This window comes from Macaca fascicularis, chromosome 10 (assembly GCF_037993035.2).
Source record: "Macaca fascicularis isolate 582-1 chromosome 10, T2T-MFA8v1.1".
NCBI classification, from domain to species: domain Eukaryota; kingdom Metazoa; phylum Chordata; class Mammalia; order Primates; family Cercopithecidae; genus Macaca; species Macaca fascicularis.
The window spans coordinates 96752420-96764931 of NC_088384.1; the positions used below are offsets into that span (position 1 = coordinate 96752420).

General features: G+C 49.0%; 1 long non-coding RNA gene across 2 annotated transcripts in view; it reads right to left on the reverse strand.

The window, feature by feature from the left end:
- The window catches only part of LOC135965650 (uncharacterized), a 32034-nt gene extending 19950 nt beyond the window's left edge, over window positions 1-12084 (reverse strand). Inside the window, exons 1-2 of one of the 2 annotated variants that reach the window (XR_010578667.2) lie at window positions 10915-12084; window positions 8823-8890 (exon numbers count right to left, since the gene is read on the reverse strand). This is a non-coding gene — a long non-coding RNA (uncharacterized lncRNA). Of the gene's footprint in view, window positions 1-8598; window positions 8891-10914 lie in introns of those variants that run through there. The other variant, XR_012419388.1, reaches the window with a different exon arrangement.
- Window positions 12085-12512: the final 428 nt, after the last annotated feature.

The window sequence follows — 12512 nt, forward strand, 5'->3', positions numbered from 1 at the left end:
ACACCTAGGGCTGTTTCTTGGCCCCATGCCTTGGCACACACTATTTCCTCTTCCTGGAATCATCCTCCAAATTAAGTCATGTATTCATTCATTCAACTGATACTTATTAAGCACTTGCTGTGTGTTGAGCTTATCCTTCCTGCCCTTATGAAATCAACAGTCTAGTGCAGGGGTCCACAAACTTTTTTCTGTAAAGAGACAGTTAGTAAATAGTTAGGTTTTGCAGGCCATAGGGTCTGTGTCACAACTACTCCACTCTGCCGTTGCAGCATGGGAGCAACCATAGACAGTATTAGCTGGGTATGGCTGTGTTCCCATAAAACTTTATTTACAAAAAAAAGGCACTAGGCCACATTTGGCCTATTGGTTGTAGTTCACCAACTCCTGATCTGTTCGAAATGGACATTGAGCAAATATCACACAAACGCCAGATTTAACAAACTTTCTTCAATCCTGTGAAAGCAAAGATTCTACTCAAATTCTCCCCACTCTGTGAGACCTTATAGCAGTGGCCTCTTCCTCTGTGCTTTCAGTGCTCCTGAGTTTAGGGGGCTCATCTGTGGTCATTCAAGGCAGGGACAACCTTTCCAACCAGATGCCTTAAGACCCACTGCTGTTGCTGCACCTACTCCTGCCTGAGGTGCCCATGCTGGGACCAGATGGAGCTGGGCTGGGGTGGATCTTGTTTAGGACCCTTCCCTAGCAGAAGGGAAGTTCTGCTCACCCCTTATCCTTAAAGATGATCCTCCTGCCACTTCTTCCAATCACTTGTCTCTGATTATAACCCAGGGTGAGCTGGACTGGGCATCTTATTTAATAGAGAGTGACTGTGCTCGTATATTTGAGTGAGAAGCATCACATTTTCCTTCTTGGCAAGAAGGAAACATAAAACCCTCTCCAGAGACCCCAGGGCTAAACGAAGGGACAGATGTTTCCAGCATCATGGTTTTGTATCCCCTCCTTCAGTGGCTCCATCTTGCTGGGCTCCAAAACTGTTTGTCAGGATGTGCACCCCCCCAACACACACATACATACATTAAAATCAGGCCCCCTATGCATTCATACACATGTGTTCAGCACACAGGTTTACACATACCTCAGGCAGATGTATGTTTACATATATAAGCACATATGGACACACACAAATTCCTGCTTCACACATATACCAAGAGTATTCACAACAAGGCAGACAAATTTGGGCACAAAAACAGATTCATCTAGAGACACACAAACCCTGAATTTTTGCCCCACAGCTACTATACATGTGTGTATGCACACACACACTATGCACATGTATGTGCACATGCCCACACTATGCACATGTGAGCACACACACACCTGCACACATACTATGCATGTATATATAGTGAAATCCAATCCCACCACGTCTTGCCTGAGCAACAGGCCATGAAAATCACATCTTTGCATTTCTGGCCTACCAGTTCCATCTGGGTTCCTGCTGCCAGTCTCAGCTCCAGGGAGGGACACAGGAAGTTCCCATTTCCCTGGCTGCCAAATCCCAGCCACCTCTGACCCTTAGAAAGACAGAAACTCCTCCAGCTTCCTGTGAGCCGGTCCTGCTGTGTGCCCAACACTCCTAGCCGACGTGTGGCCTGAGGAGATAACGCGAGGCTTGATGTCCAGCCCCGTCTGTGGCTCCCGCAGTCAAGGCAGCTTCCTTGGCCTCCCCTGCAGGTCAGGGCCTGGCATGCTGGGGGCCTCCAGGGAAGGGCCTTGGACTGCACCCAAGGTCAAATGCCCCCTTTATCTGAAGGACGCTGACCACTTTCCTGCCCTGCTTCCCTCTGCTTCCAACACTTCTAGCAGCCTTGGGGAGCTCACTGTCCCCAGGAGCCAACGCCTACTGCTCTTTTAACTCTTACTGAGCCATCTGCATCCAGGCTCTGCTGCCTTCCTGGTGGGGAGCCAGTGGCACAGATGGAAGTGATAGTGGCAGGAATTAAGAAACTGGTGAACCCCAGCTCCCAGGCTCTTGGTTGAACTGGTCTGCAGAGTCGGGACCCCTTGTGGGTGTCCTCATGTTGAACAATTCACATTTGTTCAAAACACTTGTGCTAAGGCTCTCCCCTGGTGCTGGGGATTCAGTGGTGACTAGACAAGAGTCACTGACCTTGCTGTGGGCATAAAAACCTGGGTGCCAAGGGAACCCATCAGCATGGGCTTCTGTAGTCAGGAAAGCTTCTCAGAGAAAGCAGCATCTGATTTGGGTCTAGCAGGCCAAAGAGAAATGTGCATAGAGGAACAAGCTATATGTAACCAACAGCAAGTGGAAAGGGCCAACGAGGCTGGGGCTAGTGCATAGTAGGAGCTCTGCAAGTGTTTGTCGACTGAATGAATGAAGAGGAACTTCTGGAGGCTTTTCAGCAGGGAAGTAATATAGATTATTATTTATAAGTGATGCCATCTACTTCTCACTGAAGGCTTTCTTTGCCCAGGATGGATGGGTCTTCTCCCAGAGGTTTAATTGCTCCCTGGATTCCCCAACCCCAGTCCCCACCACACACTTACATATAGACACAAACACACCCACAAACAAGCGCTGGCTGCAGATGCCCACGTGCACACGCACACTCACACACACGTGAGCCAACCACACATGTGCAACCACATGCGGCCCATGTCCACATGTCTAAGAATGACAATCATAGCAAACACTTTTATTCAACTTTCCCACAAGCTAGGTGGCAGTTCTCTGCATTTATTAACTCAGTTAATTCAGTCCTCTAAGGTAGGAGCGATTGGGATTCCCATTTCCACAGATAAGAAAACCAAGCCATGAAGATGGGTCAGTTGTCCAAAGTCATACAGTTAGGAAGTGGCAGGGCTGGGATTCAACCTGAGCCACCTGATCCCAGAGACCATGCTCATAATCACCACAGCAACGTGGTCCCAGCCTCCTTCTCAGCCTCCCTCTCACTCCCCGCCCTCCACACTTCACCACCCATCTTGTAGTCCAGCCACGCTGAAACTTGTGCGGTCCCCCAAACACACAATTCGCTGCCATGCTCATCTCTCTGGCATATTCCCTCCCATCTCTTTCCGAGGTCCACATCTCCTTATGAGATCCGTTTCATTATTTGTTTACCAAACATTTGTTAAGCACAGATTATGGACTGAGGCTTTGTGCCCAGCATTTTACATGCATTCTCTCATTCAACCCTCACTGCAACCTTATGAAGGTTCTGTTGTTATTAGCCTCACACAGATGAGTAAACTGAGGCACAAAGTGGTTAAGTTACTCCCCCAAGGTCACAAAGAGGGAGAACTTGGAATGGACTCAAACCGTCTTGACTCATGAGCCTCAACTCTTCATCTCATCTTAGTCTGCGTCCTGCTCAGCTTTGGCCTCTGTGACTGAGAACAAACTCCCAGAGGGAGGAAGAGGAGAAGATGGAAGGAAGGAGGAGGAGGAGGAAGAGGAGCAGCATTAAAACAAAACTCAAGGCTAGCGGAGATTTCGAATCCTAAGTGTGGGTGGGGTGGACAGGAGGATTGCAGAGCGACCTTGCAAACTTTTTACCCACATTTTATTGTGAATATTCTGAAAGCATGGAAAAGTGGAGAGCACTGTGCCATGGGCGCCCCTAAACCCACTACCTTGATTTGGCAATGAGCCTCTCACGATTCCTTGCTTTATCTCCCGTCTACGCATCTCGCCAGCCATTGGTCCACTTACAATGCAGATACTTTGCAGACTTTTTCAAACCTGAAGAAATGGTCAAGGCTAAGCTCCCTTGGGAAAATCACTGTGGGTGACGCAGGTGGAGATTTTTACTGGGGCCCAAGAGCCTGTGCACAGTTTACATGTACACACACAGTTAGATGCACGTGTGTGTGTGCGCGCACACACACAAGGGAGCAAGGACACAAAGGGTGAAGAAAGTCTCAGGATTTGGAAGAGAGCCAGGACTACCTCAGTTGATTAGTCGGCCAGTTCCTTTCCACCTGCCAGGCCCCATTAGCCCCATCGAGGCCACTAGGGGCCCCAGGGGCTCAGGGCCAGGCTAGGGGGTGGGGTATTTCCCTAACTGGCCTGCTTGTCCTTCACCCAGCAGAGGAAACAGCCGCTGGCTTCAGCCTCCAAATGACAGGAAACGCCACGGAGGGCTACTCGGCAGTAATTACTGCTTTGAGAAAGGAGGGGAAAAAAACTGAGGGGGAAGAGTTCCAACTCAAATAATCCACTCCTCGGGGGGGATGGGAGGGTGTTCCAAGGAAAAGACATTTTGAAAAGCCTTCAATCAATCTGACAAGCAATTATCTGCTTAGCGGCTGGTACAAATCCTCCGCTGAGGACTTGTGCCCCCTCCCAGGAAGATCAGAACCCCAGACTGACATTCAGCCCCGCAAAGCCCCCATCCCATCCTCCTAGTAGCCGGAAGGTGAAACATTGAGATCGTAATCCCGCCTGGGAAACTTCAGCTCTAGGAGCAGCCAGGGAGTGGTTACCTGATTCTTTCCTCCACACTCCCATATCTACACACACACACACATGCACGCACACTCCGCCCTGCACGACCACATGCCCTGTCCCACATGTTGTAGGATGAGCTTGTTTCAAATAGTCTCTCCTTCCCCCAGCAACCATAAGCATTCTCTCTCATTTCATTAATTCATTCAACAAACATTTTTCTTGAAGCTTCATTAGGATACTGGTGATAAGGATGAGAGACCTCCCGGGTCTTCTGAATACAGCTGGGGAAGAAAGTCTTTGTCACCTCCTTTGTGATTCCTACCCCAGTTTGGGGAAGCAGCACAGAGAATTGGAGAGAGCCTGGCTCGGAATGTGAGAGCTGAATTCAGACCTAAGTGTGACCAGGCAGGCTCCGGTCCCCTCTAGGGCTCCAGAGGCTATGTTGAAGGGGTCTCTACTTTACTTCATCCACCTGCCCTAGGCCAGGCCTCCTCCTCTTACCACCTCTCCCAGGCCCTGGGCCTGCCTCACCCTCAGCAAATCCCAGAACTGTCTCTAGTCCAGCCTACGTGGGACAGAGAGAGAGCAGGCAGGTTTGGCCCACCAGGGAGGGTCTTGCCCCTGCCCTGCACTTCGTAAAGAGCTGAGAATGAGCCCCCAGCAGCGCAGAGTGGGGCCCTGACAGGCTGATGTCCTTGCTCACCGCCCTACACACTTCCTCACACAGTGCTTGTGTGTATATGCACATGTGTGTATCTCACACACAGCCCCTCACTGGCACATTCCGACATCACACGCCTGCAGGCTGTACACACATGGGCTTAATGCCACAAGTGAGAGTCCTGTATCCCTGGTCTCACTCATGGGCACACAGCATGTCACACCTGCACATTCACCACCGTGGATATCCGTGCTCCTCCCCATGCCGGCACAGACTCATACATACACATGCACAAACAGCCAGATATCAGCCGTGGGTACAACCCTCACAATCACAGACACTCACACGAATTTCTCACCCCTTCACACACCCAGAGTCTCATGAAGGAGACAGCACACAGGAAGGGAGCAGGCGGGGAACGGAGCAGGCAGGGAATGGAGCAGGCGGCAGAGGGAAGCCCTCCCAGGCAGAGTCCTCATCAGCACCAAAGAAGGAAGCCCTCATCCAAGACACAAGTGAGGAGAGAATGCAGAAAGGACTCCCAGGCCAGAGGCTGCAGCAAGAGGGAGCTGACGGCGACAGGGCAAGGAAGGTCAGAACCCTGGCCAGGAAGGAGCCTGGGCTCACGGTTAGGAGAGCAGAGATCTCAGGGAACAGCAGAGCGGCAGGCCTCGTGGAATGATGATGCCTGCCCACCAACACTGTACTGTCCTGAAAGAAACACACACATGCAGGCTCTCTGTCAACCTGCGAGGTACGAGGGCTGTCACTAGTCAGAACATGCTTCAGGGTGAGGAGACAGGCACTCAGATAGGTGACTTGCCCAGGGTCACACAGCTCTGAGCAGAAAAGTCATAATCTAAACCCAAGTCCTGCTAACTCTGATATCCATGCTGTTAAGCACTTTGAGATATCAACAGCTTAGAAGAGAAATTCCGTGTAAAATGCTTGACAGGGAGCAAATGCACAATAAATGTCAGTTCTGCTCATTTCTATCATTGCCTATCTTGGAATCCACGGTCTCATCAACAAAGCTGAGTGCTCTGATGGGGAAACCAGATAAGATACATGTGAAAACCGGCGCCCTGTGTTTTGCACTGGGACCTTGGGTGCACATCAAAAAGTAAGCTCCATGTCCAGCCAGGTAGGCCCCACACTCCGTTCTTAGAGCAGAAGGACTAATTCCAGCTCTACCTTCCATGGCTGGAGTCTGCTGACCAGCCATTCAGGCTCTGCCCAGAGCTAGGTAGAGAGGCAAAGACTGACCCTGGCAGTCCCTGTCTGACATTACAGCCCTGGGATATGGGATCCTGCTTCCCTCAAGAGTCTGCAACCTGGAAAGACATGGAACCCACTTCACCCAGACACACGGGCCATTGCAGCTCCCACTAAATTCACGACAGCTGTCACAACGCTCAGGGACACACATGGAACACATTATCTCCCAAGGCCATCAGCAGGGAGAAGACAGGAATGCGTGTGTAGACAGAGCAAAATGATCCTGCTCTCCTGGCACAGGAGGGAGGCAGCTGTTTGTTCTCCCAGGACATTTCATTTTGCCCTCAGAGATTGGCAAGACATATCTGATGCATTGGAAAGCAGGTACATGGCTCACCATGTCCCCAGGAAGACACACCCTCATGTTTTATGACCAGAACAACTCAGGTACAAGATCAGCCCCAAGTTAATCCCAGTTCCCATCCCCTGACTGCACTGCATGAAAGCAGAAACTCCCTCCACTTGCAACAGAGCTGAAGCAGACACCAACTATCCATTCATCCATTCATCTATCCTTCCATTTCATCAGCATTTATGGATGCCTACCTATGCCCAACCTCGTACCTGGCACTGGAAGTGAACGGACAAATAAGACACTGTTTCTAAGAACTCAAGGGCCAGAGGTGGAGACAGTGGAGGTGATATCGTCACGAGGGGCAGCGCAGCAGAGTGGAAACTTTGGCAACACACAGAACCGGGGTCAGATTCCAGATCTGTCCCTTCCTAGAAATTCAGCCCCAGCAAGTGACTTATCTTCAGCAAGTCTCAGTCCCCTCTTAGCGGAATGAGGATGATGATGGTACCTACCTCCTTGGTTGTTGGGGAGATGACATGGGACAATGCTTGTAAAGTGCTGAGCCCCGAGCCTGCTGCATTGAGACTCTCAGTGAGGGCCAGCTGGTATCATTGATCCCTTCTGTAAAATGGGTATAACAATATCCAGCCTCTCCACCTTTATAATGAGGTTTACCAAATAAGATCACGTGTGGTAAGTGTGCTCTATAAATGGTGGAGGGCTTATGTTATCACTCATTCATTAGCTTACCATTCCTTGACAGCCTGCAAAGGGCCAAGGCTACAGCTAGGAATGAGGTTATCTTACAGCAGCAAGAAGTAAGGGAAACACAGATGTGGCTGCAGAGTCCGGCGTCTGGGAATGAAGATCAATTACGATCCTGATGCAATAAGAACAGCCATAAAAGCTTCCACAGAGGAGGGCAAAGGAGGTGGTCATTAGCTAACTGGTGAGATCAAGGAAAGCTTCCTGGAAGAAAAGGGAGTTAGCACTGGTGCTGCAAGGATGAATGAGCATTGAGGCTTCACCTTTTAAGTCTGAGCAAGCTTCCACTCTAATAAGAGAATCAGCATGTCTTCAGTGACACAAGAGGGGTGGACACAGGCAGATTTTACTTGCTACCCATCCAGTGTACAGACAAGTGTTGGAGTTCTGAGGACAGAAATCTGAGAAGCCTGGAGCCAGCTGGACTCAGGCTCAGCCTTGGAACCAGGAGGAGCAAATGGGGCAGGACGTGTTACCGAGTTCTCAGTTGTCCCTCAATCCACAGTGACATCTTCCACAAGTCTCAGTGGCAGCCCCAAGATCGGAACCTGCATCTGGCTGTTCATGACACTCTGCCAGACCCAACAGAGGTGCTCAGTTCTGGGCTGGGTTATGAGCCTCTGTTTGAAATGGCTAACCTCACCACCACATGCCCCTACCTCAAATACTCTCAGTTTCTATCTTTTCATGAACACCCTGCAAACTTTCTCTGTGAAGTTCTTCCAGATCAGTCCTTTTCTGCTGGCTGTGGAAACCAGACTGCGCACTCACCCCAAATAGCACCCCCTCCTCAGCCCCATAAGCACCTTTTTTACCTCCTCACATCACTTACCACTGTCACTAGGACCTAATGTAAGTCACAGGGGAGGCCGTTGGCTGACAGCCACTCCAGGAAGTCACATTAGCAACTTCATTCATCAGGGTCAGGATTGAGCTTCCATTGTCTGCTGTGACAGTTTGTTTATTTCGACTTTGGCGGCAGCCCCAATTTATTACAATTATCACTGTCTGGCATGGAAGAGAATATACTTGCCTTTCACAAGCACACAAGAATGGCATTCTTGCATTTTGTAGCAAAAGACTCACCTGACTCAATACCTCCCCAAATATCAAATAACGTTAAAGAGAGAATATGAATCTAGTGATACATATACTATATATATACATCTTTGAATCCACAAATCAATCATTTTATTTTATTTTAGAAGAATAAGGAATAACTGTCTATCTAGCAGCAAACAAAATAATAAACAATAATACCTAATGCCGGTGAGGTTTCCTTGAAGTGGCTAAACGGACAAACTTTGCTGGAGGCAATGTAAATCAGAACATCCTTTATGGAAAGTAAATTGGAAAATATGTATCACAAACCACAAAAATGTTCTTACCCTGAGACCCACTGATTCTGCTTCTGGGAATTTATCCTAAGGAAATTAGACAAATAAAGAGAAGCGCTCTGTGGAAAAAGAGAAGAGTTCATTGAAGCATTATTTCAAATAGGGGGAAATTGAAAGTAAAATTCAACAATACTCAGCATCAATTTGATGAAATAATAGGGAGTCATTAACATGATAATCTGTACTATTGGTGGAGTAAGCAAAGGCACGTGTATACTGTATTCACCTTTCAAGTTTATTATCAAGACCAGCATGTACAAACTACATATTAACATATAAGTCACTGTACTTGCAATGGCAGGCTGGTAGCCTTATGGAGAAGGTTTTTGCCCTTGTTTTCTAAACTTTCAGTTGGGTTCTATATGGTTTTATAATTTCTTTTAACTGGAGCTAACAAATGATCATGCTTCACAAAAGAACTACAAACAGTGCCTAATTAGACACAGCAGCTTTCACAAGACCCTCAGCCTGTCTGGGCCTCGTTTCCATGTTCCTTAAGATCCTTCACCCATAAATATAGTGTGGGAAATAGACAGGCCTGGCAAGCCTTTTTAAGTCTTTAAGTCCAGTGCTGTGAGGAAGAATGGATTTGTCAAAACAATGGCTGATGGTAGTTGACCACTTCATACCCATCTATTAAATTTGGTCCTCATGGGCCAGGCACGGTGGCTCACGCGTGTAATCCCAGCACTTTGGGAGGCCGAGGCAGGCAGATCACCTGAGGTCAGGAGTTCGAGACCAGCCTGGCCAACATGGTGAAACCCCATCTCTACTAAAAATACAAGAATTAGCCAGGCGTGGTGGTGCATGCCTGTAATCTCAGCTACTCGGGAGACTGAAGCAGGAGAATCGCTTGAACCTGGGAGGTGGAGGTTGCGGTGAGCCGAGATTGTGCCATTGCACCTCCAGCCTGGGCAACAAGAACAAAACTCCATCAAAAAAAAAAATCAGTGCTCAACAACCCTGCAAAGTGGATTGTATCATCCCCATTTTACAGATGGGAAAACTGAGGCTTGTCCAGGAATAACACAGGTGGTAAGGAGAGGAGCCAGGATTCAAATCCACGACTCTACTCCATAGCCTGTTTGTTGTTGTGTTTCTCAATTCATGTTGATTATTTTTCTCAAATGGATGTAGTTTAAAAGAAGTTGATTCACTAAAAGAAGTTTGAAGCTGTGGCTTGAAGGGAACTCCCAGCAGCCCATTCAGGCTGCCTGGGAGGCCCTTCTGTCTTGAAAGGGAACATACGGTTAGCTGACTTTGCCTGAAGGAGGACTGGCCGAGCCAGCGGCTGCAAAACCTATTGGGTTCAAGCATTCCAAAAGAAAACACCCCCTTCACCAAGAATGTACCTCAATAACCACAGAAACAGGCCCCAGAGAAGAAAAAGGGGCTTGGGGGAGCCTCTGATTGGCTCCCGGTGATGTCATGCCCCAGCCCAGAATGCCTGTAAAAGGGCCTACTCTGGGCGACTTTATGGGGGCTTTGGTGTCTGCACACTCCCTCCCTGGCAGCCAGGCCAGCATGACGGCTCCTGTCTGCCTCCCTGCCCCCTGCACGTCCCCAGCGTCCTTGCCCTGGCCTCTCCCAGCCTGTAATTACTTTCAGTGCCCTGCTTTATGGGCTCCAGCGAGGGGGACTTAGCAGCAAGAGGAAGTTCCTTGAAAGGCACCCAGGAATCTTCCCAGAAGGGCCTCTTTCTCCTTGCTCTCTGAGGGGCTTTGAAAGCAGACCCAGGAGGCACTGTGGGGCCTGGCCTCCTCAGATACCCTCCCAGCTCCCAGGTCCTCTTACCTGGCCCACTGGCTGGCACTTCTTTGCCAACAATCTTTCAGTTGTCCCTGGGGACTCTTAGAATAAAATACAAATCATTCCCTGTGGCCTCCAAGTCTGGGGTCTGCCTCATCTCTCACAATCCCCCACCCTCCACTGTCACAGACCAGCTGTAACGGTCCATCCACCATTCACAGACACACCACCCTTCCTTGCCTCTGAGCTTCCTCAAATGCCAGTCCCCCTGCTGGAACACTTGTCCCTCTTCCCTCTCTGCTCACCACGTTTTAGCCGACTAACTCCCACTCACCCTTGAGGTCTCCATTTAGACTTCTTTTCCTTCGGGGATCATCTGTGGACCTCTGTCCTGGCCGGGCTCAGCGCCTCCTCTTCTAGGCTCACAGAGCCCCTGAGTTTTGTCCTATGTCACGGTCATTTGGGTCCCTCCAGAAGCCAAGTCTACAATGAAGATTGAAGGTAGTGTATGTAGAAGGCGATCGCAGCATCTGCTGGCAGGGAAATGAGAAATGAGGCAGGGACAGGAAGGCAGCCAATAAAGGATATTATCAGGCAAGTTCCCACCATGGGCAACTTCAGCTAAGAGTTCAGTGTAGAACACACAGCTCCGAGTTACCTCAGCCTAGAGGGAAGGAGCCATGGTATTAATCCACCAGTCCCATCAATCATTGGTTGGAGCTATTCCCGATGGACGTCAATTTTCCAGCTTGCCTTAAGTGTAGTCACAGTGGACTTGGGCAGGGAGAGAAAGGCCCTGGGCAGGGACTAAGTGGTCAAGGGTAAGTCAGGACTACAACAGTGAGGTCCAAAGGGAGATAAGTGGGGCCCTGATATCTGCTCTACTCACAGCCCCACCAGCCCACACTGCAGTTGCCTCTTCCCTGCTGTCTCTTCAACAAGAAAATAAGCTTCAGGCAGACAGGCATCTCTTCCATTTTGTTTATGGCTGCATTCCCTACATAGGCACATTGGGTGAATCAAAATTATGTATTGGGGTGGGTCCACCAATATATATTGGGGTGGGTCCACCAGCCAACCACTGGTTGAGGGATTCTATCACGTGTCCTCACTTTTCCAGCTAGTAAATCCAAAGATCCCAGAGGCAGAGCCATGAGAAGAAACTTGGAACACCTTCCATTATCATAAACGTTGGCCAGAGACTTCAAGGGTCAAACTTGCCCCTGGAAGATCCATGGGCAAGGACAACCGTAGGGAAAGCCAGAGGCCTGGATTCAAATCCCAGATCTGCCAATTACTGTGTGGCCTTGGGCAAGTTGCTCAATCTCTCTGTGCTATAGTTTCCTCAACTATAATAACCCCATAAGGTAGGCACAATTAATAGCATTGTTACAAAATTCTAATGAAATTGTGTATGTAATATGTTTGGTCATCATTAAAATGATTCTTACCTCCTAAGTATATAAGGAGCTGCCTGGATGTAAAAAAAAAAAAAAAAAAAAAAAAAAAAAAAAAAATGATCTTTAAGAGAAGCCAGGTTTACTCCTAAACCTTAAGGGTTCCCTGATGCACGCACCTACCCTATGCCAGGCATTGTGCTAGAGGCGTTACACATGTCCAGCAGCCCATCCACTACAGGCCTGCCTTCAATGGCACTTCTAACCTGTTTGAACACCTCTAGTGACAGGAGGCTCACTACATCACAAGGGAACCAGATAGATTTTCAAACAGCTCTAAATGGCTAACACAGGACCATGCTCACAGGAAACATGGAGCTCTCTTTGCCCCACAGCAGCCTCTTGGAAATATGAAGGAGTGGTCCTGATGTCAGCTTTCTCTCTCCCACATCAGGCGCGTGTTCCCTCACAGAACATGACTGTGAGGTCCTATGTCTCCAAGGTCTCACTCTTTCCCTCCACTGGAAGGTCTCCA